Source organism: Aythya ferina (genome assembly GCF_964211825.1).
Source record: "Aythya ferina genome assembly, chromosome: 3".
Lineage (NCBI taxonomy): Eukaryota > Metazoa > Chordata > Aves > Anseriformes > Anatidae > Aythya > Aythya ferina.
Window position 1 is genome coordinate 40,035,973 of NC_140298.1, and position 12,438 is coordinate 40,048,410.

Genomic DNA, 12,438 nt, shown 5'->3' on the forward strand with positions numbered 1-12,438 from the left:
TAAATACACAATTTCTCAATGTGTTCTCATGTATACATAAAAGAGCATTTATCTATCTATTTATTTATTTATTTTGAGGAGTGCTTACAAAAGTGTTCGCTTTAATGACACTGATTAAGAAAAACAGAAGACTGAAACAATGCCAGGAACACATCTTTTTTTCCTCCAAGGGGTACTAAATCTCTTAGAATTATATAAGTACAAGAAAAAAGACAAAATATAACTATTACAATCGTATTATGCTCTCACTTGTCATCAATGAGAGAGAAAATTACACTGAGAAAACACAGAATCTCTGCCCCCAGTGTCTTTCACTGTTTGCTCCAAGCATGACAAATGCAGATCTCAGTCCTGTCCACATCAGTTTTCTGCACTGGTTTGGGTAACTATACAAAATCCAGAATCATGACTTTAGTTAGTTGGAGGTGAGGAAGGAAAAAAAAAAAAAAAAAAGTAAGTAAAGACAGTATGTGAAAAAGTATGAGAAAATCCTTTGCCTCTTACACATACCACACCTAAAAGAAAAGAATCAATATTTTAGTCAAATATCAAGATTTTGCCATTGTTACATGGGAATAGGAAGATAAATTTTATGCCAACCAATTTTCAAAAAGTTAACAGCAGGGAGAACACTGTGGAAAAAATTTGACTACCACAAAAAAAGTTTGACTACCAGACTATTTCTCATATTAGGAACACTTCTGTTTTCTCTTATTTCAACCTTTCTGTATTTCAAGACCTTACATTTTTTTAAAACTAAAACTTTCTGACTTTTGTTTAAGATGCAACTACAGAATTCACCTAGAATTTTACTACTATTTACAAAATCCTTACTTGTATGAGAACATGAGTACTCTCTGGTAGAGAGTACAATACCATTTTAATCAGCATAGTTACCATATGTTAGGAAGGTTAATACTGAACAAAATTTATTTACTCCAAGTTAAGAAAGAGCTATAAGAAAGGCTATGCAGACCAAGAATAGCATTCTGCTACTGTTCAAGAATTGTTTTCTTCTGCAGTTAGGCTGTACATGTGAAGTAATTGATTAAACTTGGCGAAATACTGATTTTCAGAATAAATATTTCAATTTTCTTATTTGCATTTTTTTCTTACACTCTTCAGCACAGATAAGCTCTTTGAAATAACAAAACAGGTTTCAAATATACAGGAAAACAAATTGTATCCTGAGTCAAAACTATTATTTTAGTCAAATAAACTGTGAACAGGTTTGATTAGTACCAGAAACAATAGTGGTTTTGACTTTTTGCATCCATGAAGTCTAACTCATCAAAATTTTGTTCACTGAATTCATTTTATTTATTCATGTTCGTACTTACTCATTCTATTCATATATTCTGGGGTGCCAGAACAGAGGTATTTCAGAGCTGTAGACAAAGTTGGTATGTATAAGATGTTTTGCTAGGAAATCTCTATGACCAAGAGCTTTTTAGTCAAAAGAACTATCATCAGGTTTGTCACAGTCACAAAATGAAGCTCTGTGAGAGGAAGCAACTGCAAGGATTTCATAATCACAGAACACAAATGCTTGAGTTAGCTGCAGAGCCAACATCTTCACATTTATTGGAAGCCAGAAGGACAAACTGAAGGTATTGGCCTACTAATTTTTGAAAACATGGGCTTCACACAACAAAACAAAATTGCTTTTGTTTAAATCGACTCAAGACTGAGCAGAACTAATTTCCTTTTCCAACCACAAACTCTCTAAACATTTGACCAGATGCATCGTTCTCACAGTAAGAACACATGGAACAAGGACTGGCATTTATTGATGTAAAATGATCATAGAAATCTGTTAGTATGTCTTGATGGTTATTGTATCCCCTAGAGTTACCTTTCCCCAAATTTACAGCAAACCTTTTGTTGGAATATTTATTTTATTAGCTTCTATTGCATGAAACTTTTAGAGATAAAATTGGTCGAGAAGTCAGAGTGCTAATGGTGTTCAAGAAGTCATCAGGATTTGCAATCATGGTTATAGAATAGAAACCTATAAAAATGTTAACTAATGTTTTCAAGTAGGAGAAATCACAGAAAGAAAATATAGGTAAAATTCAAGGAAAGCAGGACTTCTTCCTCACAAAAATTTAGGATGATTTGGAGCTTTCTTTTATGACAACATATTTAAAATATGTTGTTTTTTATAACAACATATTTATAATACATCCTAATCAACTATCTGAAAATCTGGATGTATTTCTGTTAGAGAAAAAAATATCTAAGGACAGGTTGTTTTACATTTTTGGAGGGCATGGAGAGATGAGAGGTCAAAAAGCAATCCATGGTAATGAAAAACAAATCAAAAAAGGACAAAAAGAAAGGGGGGTGGGGGTAAACAAACAAATCCAAAAACCACCACACAAGTACAGAAGTTGGCCACAGCAAAAAAATAAAAATAAAAATACAAAACCAGAGAAAACAGCTATTGAACTGTGGCTGGGGTATACTGTTTTTCAAATAGCAGAAAAAGTAGCACACAGTAGGAAAATCACTTGTAGAATATGAGATGGCCAACAAGGCTTTCTCTGACTAAGCATGCAGAAGGTCAGACAAGCTATCTCACATAAAGGCTCTACTAACAAGTACTATCAACCATTGTGTGAGATTGGCAAAGGAGGTAAAGTTGGTTGGTTTTAGAAAAATACTAATAGTAAATCCATACAGTCAGCATAGTCAGATGGCCTGTGTCACATAAACTTAAGAAATTACATCTGAAGCTAGTTTTATTGCATTTTTTTCAATGAAATATTTGGTTATTCAAGCCCATTCCCACAGTTCTTGAAGATAAACAGCTCCTGATGCCATTGTGGAGTTCTATTTTCAGAAAGCTTTATTTATTTCTAAGTGGTTTAATGTGCATCTGTTTACATAAATATTTAGATATGTGAAAGCACATCCTGCTTAAGCTGGTCTGATAAACAGAAGTCAGCTGTTACTCCTTTTCCACTCCCAACTCCATTTGGAGCACTGCCTATTCCCTAGCTCTCGTTTTTAATGCAGCCATTGTACTTAGAACCAGGAGTTTATAAACACATGCTTGAAAAATGTAGTCTGGCTTTCCAGCAAAATATTTCAATGGCTCTTTTACCATTAAATTGTGCTACAGTTTGTGTGGCTCAGTGCACTAAAAGTTTACATATCTCCGTAAGGTCTAGCCCAATGCACATATTGACAGGATTAACAAATCTGGGAGGTGACTAGGAAGAGTGCACATTAGAGACAATAACTCCAGTATTACCGCTTTTATAATTAAGGATTACTTCTATAAACTATTTCCACTGATTACAGATGCAGAGTTTATGGAGTATGGGATGCAATACCTAAATCTACCAGTAGCTCATCTCTTTGACCTACATGCTAGTCTTGTTTCACTTACAAGAAAACACTAGAGAAAACTAAAGCTGGCGGGTGGATGTTCCTGCCATCTGAAGACTGGACTAAGAGTCAGAAGATCTGGACTGAGCTTCCTACATTTGCCACAGAGGTCTTGTGTACATTTGGAAAAGTCTCTCAGATCCTGGGCCAGTAACACTAACTCAGCACATCCCACTGACTTCAGTCTCTGGCAAGACTTGAATTGTATGTGACATTCTAAATCTACCAAAATTTTTCATGTTGCTCTAGCCACTCTAGAAAGAATAAAGCTTTCTTTTACCTCAGAAAAGATACTAGAGGTGTTCTTTCTTCTTCATATATATATATATATATAGGTGAGCAGGCTTGGAACACATTGCAGTCCAGTAATTTGATTGTAAATTGTAAGAATCTAGGAAGTTTTCATTCACTAGCTTTCATCTTCTTAGATTAAGACTGTAATTAAACTTTTGTATTAAAAAGACATCTGAAAACCATGATAGGCTATAAGAATCTTTCATGCCTTTGAAAAACCATTCACAAAATCCATAAGGGAGAGAGAAAACAAAACAAAACAAAACAAAAACAAAAAACAAACAAACAACAACAAAAAAAAACACAGCTCAATCTTTTCTAAAAATCTCATTTTTAATTCAACTTTTTTACTACCAAATTTTTTTTACTACTAAATTTTCAAGATCAGTCATCGTCAGCCTAAACCAGTTACAGAAGTCAGCAATGGCTGAGTCTACAGGTTTAGTCTGAATCACCAGCACATCTGAACCAAGTCTCCCCACTGTTCTGCATGATGAGAGTTGATTTGGAGCTTGTGAACTGGATCTTCTCAGCTGAAGCTAATTCAAAGATACACTCCAGTGGCTTACCTAGATCACTCCATTCCCATAGGGACCCCATGAGAGCTATTCTGAAGTAAACCGTCTTAAAATGCATGCATTATCATATATATATATAGGATATATATATGAGATATATATAGGATATATATCTATATAGGATATAGATATATATCCTATATATATCTATAGGATATATATGGGAGATATATATAGGATATATATCTATATCTATATATAGTATATAGATATATATCCTATATTCTGCAAGCCCATTTCTACTAGCTCTCAATATTTCTCAACAAAGACATCTAAGAAAATAAATACAAAGATAAATCTATGACCTGGCTATTTTTTCCTTTGTTTTGAACAGCTGCATATATATTTATATCAGAAAGATTACATGGTGCGGGGCAGAGGGAATACATTTGGGATAAAAGAAGAAAAAAGAGGGGATGAGGGAAAAAAAAAAAAAAAAAAAAAAGGAAAAACAAAGAGGACATTCGTGTTTTATAGAAATTTGTGTTTATGTAAGTATACTTCCTGTTTGTGCTCAGTAAAGCCTGAAAATGTTGATCATCTTCAGAAAGCCTTGTGACAGATAAATTAATTACATAAATGACTACTCAGCTTTCAGTTTTTGAACCAGCTTCGAGAACTTGGCATAAGTGTATTAGAATAGAAGGGCCTGAAACAAACTGTTGGTACTTACTTCATCAGCGCTCAAAACACTCTTATTTGCTTTATTAAAAAAATAAAATCTGTATATTTCTGTAACAAGAAGTGACCAAAATATGGAGATGGAAATGTTTAAACATAAATTTTACAGCAAAGGCTAAATCCTGTGACCAACTCCAGATGCTTTTTGACACTCCAGTGAGGCAGTTTCTAGACCTTTGAGATTATCTCTCCATAAGAGACATTTTTCAGCAGCATACAGTCTTCAAAGTATTTCATCTTCCAGTTTCTCTACACAGAGTATGCTGCTGAAGAAAAAAGGGGTGTATCAGAAAGAGACTTTTCTTCCTCCAACACTTGACTATCAGAGTATCCAGCCTGACCAGGAAAGAAATCGATAAATGTCCTGTGCTGAGCAACATCAAAACATCCCAGGATGCATACCTACTTTGTTACAAGGAGAGAAAAAAAACAAACAAACAAGCAAACAAAAACTGGGGGGGAGGACAGTTTTTGTTGTTGTTGTTGTTGTTTTGTGTTTTTTTTTTTAAATGGTGTACAGGCAACCACTTTGTACTTATGTCCTCTCACAGTCTTGCAAATTCTGTCACTGCAGCCATTCAAAAATGACCTGACTTTGAGGAGAGGTTAATTTTGACTATCTTCCAGGTGTAGTAAAGCTACAGTGGGTCAGATAGTACAGAAGGACATGGATGCAATAATATCATCAGCTATAAACAACAGGCCACAATAAGGACTCACATGTGGAGTGAAGGGGGGAATCTGAAAACTGGAAGTACCAGACACCACCTGGGCTGCCTTAACTCTCTTTGCTTTTCACCTCTAGTTCATCTGTAGCATTACACAGGAGAAAAAGAGAAAAATCCATAGAATGTAGAGCAAAGAACAGACATGAGAACCAGCATAAGCCAAGAAATTTCCCTTCTACAACAAATGAAGTTTAATTTTAAGTGGATACTAAATTTGGGGGAAAAAATAAATAAATACGAAAAGTGCATACATGTTGGTATTTTACTTCTTTACTAGAGTATGGGGTGGTAGATAATTGCATTTGCCAATCAGAGACTTTCCCACCCCCACCTTCCTCTCAGTTTTCAGAATCAGCGTCAAGAGATGTGCATCTTATAAAAGAAAAATCTCAATCAGCATTTGAAGGGCCCACTAGGAATCTCTTGATGAGTTCCAGATGTCTGGCCACTAATGCACTAATACTTGCACCATGGAAAATCTTTCCAGGTGTTTGCAGTTTCATGCATTGTTGCACAATCATAAAGATCATAAAGCTATTTCCATGAAGGAAGACCACACTTAACCAAAGGCATGTAAGCAACAAGAATACACAGAGTAGCTGCAACCATGGCAGAAGTAAAAGGTCCAAGGTTAACACCACTGCTATGTGTTTGTGCAGAGTGTGCTGGGAAAGATCCTTGCTGTCCTGGACACGTTGGAGTCTATGAACAGCCCTGCAGAGCCAGGCAGGATTGGTCTCCCAGCAGAAGTCTGGGACAGACCAACTTTCCCAAAGACAGTCTGAGATGATGTTCACTGGCCTGAGCTTCGATTTCTTGTTCAGAGACAACATCAGCTGTAGGGGCTAATGTTAGTTTGAAAAACAGCGTACTCCGTAGCTCAGAACTGCTAACCTGACTCATGGTTTACAGCATGTATAAGGGCTAGCTGATAGTTTAGGAACATTGTCAAAAAAATGCAGAGAGGTACATGTCAATGTAGACAAGTCAAACGACAGATTCAAAATTAAGGGATATTTCCTTGGTTATGAAAATCATGTGAAATTTCAACAATTATTTAAGTAAGGATAGTGTCAGAATTCAGATCAGCATTCCCAGTATTTTGACTTACTCTGCCAGTATCTGAACATCACCCCCAAAATGCAATAGGCACTACTTACAGCATTCAGCTCCTTCAGGTTAAAACCATAAGCCACATATATTATTTTATTACTTTAGGTTCCAGAACTTTTTTTTTTAATCTATATATTTCATTAGTGGCCAATTGGCAGAACTGAAATTAATGAATGTAAGTAAACATTCTATTTTTTATATGGGTAATTTTTATATTTAGGTCAGAAGCGCACACACTTTGAAAAAAAAAAAAAAAAAAAAAACAGGGAAAAGACTTCAAGTTAGACATCTGTACTGATCTCTTATCTAAAAGGACAATATTTACAGCCATCTGAAATGTTTTAGTTGCTTTTTTAGTTTGTATGCTCCAAGTGTATTTGTTTCTGCATTGCTAAGCTATGAATCTTTTCAAAATCAGAAACAGCTTTTTGTATTTATAGTAGGAATGGCTAAATGAAGCAACAACAAACCTAGAGGCAAACCAAAAATCTTTAAAGCTGCATATGGGATAACATAAATATAAATAAAATAAATATATATTTTATTATATATTTTATATATATTTATTATTTATATATATAAAAATATATATAAATATATATAAATAATATATATATAATATATATAATATATATATATAATATACATAATTAATATATATTAATATAATATATATTAATATAATATATATTATTTATTATAATTTATTATTATATTTATTATATTTATTATATAATATTTATTATATTTATTATAATTATTTATTATAATAATATATATTATTTATTATAATATATTAATTAATATATATATTATATATATTAATTATATAATTATATATATATAATTAAATATAATATATATATTTATAATATGTATAATATTATATATATATTTATTATTTATATGAATATATTTTATTTATATTTATGGAATAACATAAATATAAAAAGATGTATCATTCAGGGTAGGCCAGTAACTGATGATTCCATGTTGCAATATACATTTATCATTTATAAAGCCTAACTGCAGCTCAAATATTTATAAACGTATCAAATGCCACATCTGAGTTCCCCAGCACTAGCACATACCCCTGTTCACTAGGCAACCAACAATCTCTTTACCTTGTTTTAAAAGTCATACTGTTTTAGAATCATTAACAGAATTTTAAGCTTAATTTTTTAATTTTAGATTATCTTGATAATGACCTCTCAGAACCTCTAAGTCAGATTTTGCTTGTGGGCTTGTTTTTGTGCTATACACTTTTGAGTGCTACACATATTTGAAAAGAGAACAAATATAGTGTACTATTTTGCAATCACAGAATAAACCAGATGATTAGATCTGGTCAGGACACAGAGAGCTACAGATTATTCTGAGGACAATCAGGAACATGAATGAGATGGAATTGTGTCAAAAGCATGTGCTTGCTCGTATCCCCAGTTAAAACAATCTGAAATGTTTCAAAGGCAGATAGTAATCCATTTCAAGCATTACATCGTGAAAACCTGATCACACAAATTACATGTCATCTGCATACTCTGAACAACTCTTTTAACTACATAAGCTGCCACTAAAGATAGTTTAGAATGAAAGTATTATTGAATAATGCATTATTTCAAAACACGATAACAACAAAACCTGATTTCTTTATTTCTCAGTATAGACTTAAAAGGCCAGTAATTTTCTTCATAATTTAAAGAATTATTGGACTGATCTAACCACTGTTGATGCTACATATTTCCAAAGGCATTCAGTGAAAAGACAGCAACCTTTTGTTCCTTGTTATTGTTATTAATATTAGATAAAACTCCACGTTATTGTGTTTTTACTGGTAGGAGAGAGGGGACAATATATGCAAAACAAGCGATCAACATCTAAGAATATCAGAAAGATCACAATTCCAATGTCTGAATTATTCAGCCTGTTAAGGTCCAGAAATTTCGTTCAACATCTTATCTAATCATCTAAAATCAAACTTGTAGTGCCAACCAGGTTTGATGTTGTTCAGATATATCCCTTCTCCACTGCATTCCTACAAATACCATACCTATAATTTTTTAGGTTCAGATTTTCAGAAGGGAATCAGTAATTCCAAGTGCTTCAGCTTTTATTTGCCCAGAGATACCTCAGAAAAGAAACTCAAATTTTACAATGTGCTGAGCATCTATCCAATAAAAACTGAATCGCTACCTAATGCTGGGGATTCAAAACCTCAGACGTTTGTAAGTTATATCACTTTTGAATTCTAAGACAGATTTTCCCCAGCAAGTACGTAGACAACTATTTAGGAGAAAAGAAAAGTCTCAGAGAAACACAGAAAAAAAAAAAAAAAAAAGAAAAAAAAAAAAAAGGTGCCTTTGAATCGCAACTTTGAATAGAGGTATCTGCTTTTACTTGATATTTGGCTATAGTTCCACAGGATGTACTTTTTACATTTTTTAGAATTATTTTAACTATGATCTCTTACTTTTTCTGTTTTACTGTGCAAGTCCATAAGCAATTGTACTGTATCTGTTTAATAATAATTAGCTTTGACTGAAATTAATATGGTGGTTTTTTAAAACTCTCCCTCCAAATACGGTGCTAGATCTGCTAACTCACAATTTTATCAGAGGCCCCCGATGCTTTTGCAGTGTGAAGACCTGTGACTACAATGTTAATATAAGCTATATGTATAACATGGTTTCTCAGTCTCATCAAGTCCCACAAGATACTTGACCAACTGCAGTTATTCATCTTCTCATGTATTTAAGGCAAATACGTTGTATTTCCATTTCCCCACACTGTATGGCTATATGAAGAATCCCAATATTGTGGGACAGAACATCGTATCATATCCATCACATATATGTGGACAGTTTACATTGCTCAGCGTTTGAAAAATTATTACTTATTCTGACCAACACAGGGCATACAAGCCTATTAGCTTGAGATGGGTTGATCCATCTATGTAACAAACCCACACAAAGTAGCAAGACTTACGCATTGCAAGTTCTAAGAAAATTTCAGATACCTGTTTCTATGGGTAACCATGATACACCTGATGAAATATAATACACTACCATTGACAACAAGATTCAAACAGCCAGTATCTTTAAAAAGTAGTATTTTCAGAAGTAAAAAAAAAAAAAAAAAAAAAAAAAATCAAAATAATCAGTAAACAAATATTTTCTTCAAAATACTGGCTCATAGTAGAAAATAAAATTAGACTGTCTCCAGAGACTGATTTGTCCTTTGGTAGTTTTTAAAGTAATCACTAACAAGTTAATGAACTTTAAACCAATAAGATGTTCATGAATTATTATAGATATTTATTTTCTTTTACTCACATTCTACATAAGAAAAGGTAAATTGCATTCAGTGATTTCTAAAACTACCTGTTTTTTATTTAGTTTTCCTTGGAGCACATAAAGCAAATTTTCCAACTTACTAACTCAAAACTATAACCATGTAATAACTGAGGGACCTTTTATATCAAATTAACTAAAAAGGGCAGACTTACTTCTCCTGAAAGGTATGGCCACCTTTTCAGCCAAAATTTGCATTAGTGAACAATGGTATCTGATAGTTCTTCCCTCTTAAATCTAAGGCCAATTAAACTCCATTCAGATATCCATAATGAACTTCAATTAAATCAGTATTTGCCTTGTAGCAGTTGTCACAAGTTATACTTAACAAGAGATAGCTGTTAAAAAGATACCTAAAAGAAGCAAATGATTCCAAAGGATGTTTCCTAATATATGCTAAGCAATGTTTTCTGACAATCTTGTATGATTTTTTTTTTTGTCTTGCCATTGCTTCATTTGTGTTACAATAACTCTCTATAACTATTTGACACTTCGCTTTGCCTTTCAAGTAGACATTCACATTTATTCAAGGGTGATTTTTTTTTCTTCTCCAAATGTACTGCAGTACTGTCAGATAGCAGATTTAGGTATATATTCATGTAATGCGTGGCATCCTTGATGTGAATTTATTGGATGTTTGTGTCACATATCAACACAAATGATATGTGACACAAATGATATCCTCCCTCATACCTGCTGTTCCCTTACTGCTTACCTGGGGGAAAGTCCTAAGGTAGACATGATAGGAAGGACCTCCCTCCTCTCCCATGCCATCACATCATAAAACAGATTGCAACAAGCCACTCACTTCCACTGCCAGTATTTCTTATAGAGAAGGGCCAAATACTTCTGGTCTCATGATTTCAAGTACCACAAATGAGCTGAGTTACAACACAAGATTGAGACAAAGACCACTAACATATGATAAAAAGTTGTTGTTGTGGTATGTACCTTGGACTTAATTCTGTCCTCAGCATTCAAGACTGCAGAGAAAGGCTGCATGGTGAAGGCAAAATTAACAGTATTATCATATTTCATTCTGAAAGCAAAAACCAGCTTGTTTAAAAAAATAATAATACCAACAACACACCACCACCACCATAAAAAAAAAAAGAAGCCTGAAACCCTGAAATATTCGTGAAGTATCAGCTCACAGCACACAGGTCAAGGCTTTGTCTACATTTACATTACAAACTCTATTTTAAGTCTATTTTCAAAATGAAGAAAATTTTTCTAACACGGCTGGTAAAGAATTCCATTAGTATTTTTTTATGTGAAGCTGTTTTAACAAATGAAATGAGGATGAACACAATAAGCTACCAAATAAACAGACCTGCAAAATATTGATATTATCCTTATTTAAAGAAAAAAAAAAAAATACAAAAAAAAAAAAAAAAAAAAAAAGGCAAGAAAATAGCTGTTTAAGCAACAGGTATACATTTTTCATTATAAATAATATAAAGATAAATTTGTTTGCAATTAGACATGCAACCATATTTTTAAAAAGTGTTCCTTATATTAATATTCATATTAACTTAACTCACAGTGCTGTTATTTGAATATAACAGATATAACTGAGATGTAATGTATTACCTCTGTGTATGTTGTCTAGTCTTTAGCAGCAATGCAGGCTACTGTTTCATCTTCTAATTAATACATAGTACTGTTTGGGAAAATAAAATATTGTAAATACCATGGTATGAGGCTGAGTCCAGTAATGTTTTTGAAATGAATGGGAGTTAATTTTTTGGAGAGCCAATATTAACAGTTCACCTGCCACTAGTTATGGAACTGTACTGTGGCAGAGCCTAGGTGTATCAGCCAGATGGATATCTCAGCCTGCCAGGTGCTCTGTAGTAAAAGTTCTATCAAACATATTTACATAAAACAATATGCATATTTAATATGTATATATGAATATTTATTAATTATTTTAAATAAATACTTAAACTATGGGAGACCCCTATTGTCCAACAGTTCTTCATAGAAACTCATCTCTGTTTAAAGGGCTGCCCACTCAGGCAAACATATAACCCTGCAAAAGTGTCCTGTCAGAAGTGTTCATGGTTACTCATTGGAAAATGTTTTTCACATCTGGTAAAGAGAGAGAAATATTACCTTTCCCTACAAAAGACTAAATCTGACTTTTGCTGAAAATGAAACAAAACTATGAATTCAACAAGATTTTTATTTTCTTGTGGATATCCTGTACTTCATCCATGTGCTTTCTTCACATGTTTACATAATCATACCAGTATATTGTGAATAGATAGGGACACTACACAACAGAGCACTGGA

At 33.1% G+C, this 12,438-nt stretch overlaps 1 long non-coding RNA gene across 1 annotated transcript; it reads right to left on the minus strand.

Annotated features, from left to right (window-relative positions):
* Positions 1 to 283: 283 nt before the first annotated feature.
* Positions 284 to 11,784, minus strand: LOC311433486. Its single transcript, XR_014690778.1, has 3 exons — positions 11,734 to 11,784; positions 11,092 to 11,136; positions 284 to 386 (listed from the first exon to the last, which is right to left on the minus strand). It is a non-coding gene; the product is annotated as an uncharacterized lncRNA (long non-coding RNA).
* Between the last annotated feature and the right edge of the window lie 654 nt (positions 11,785 to 12,438).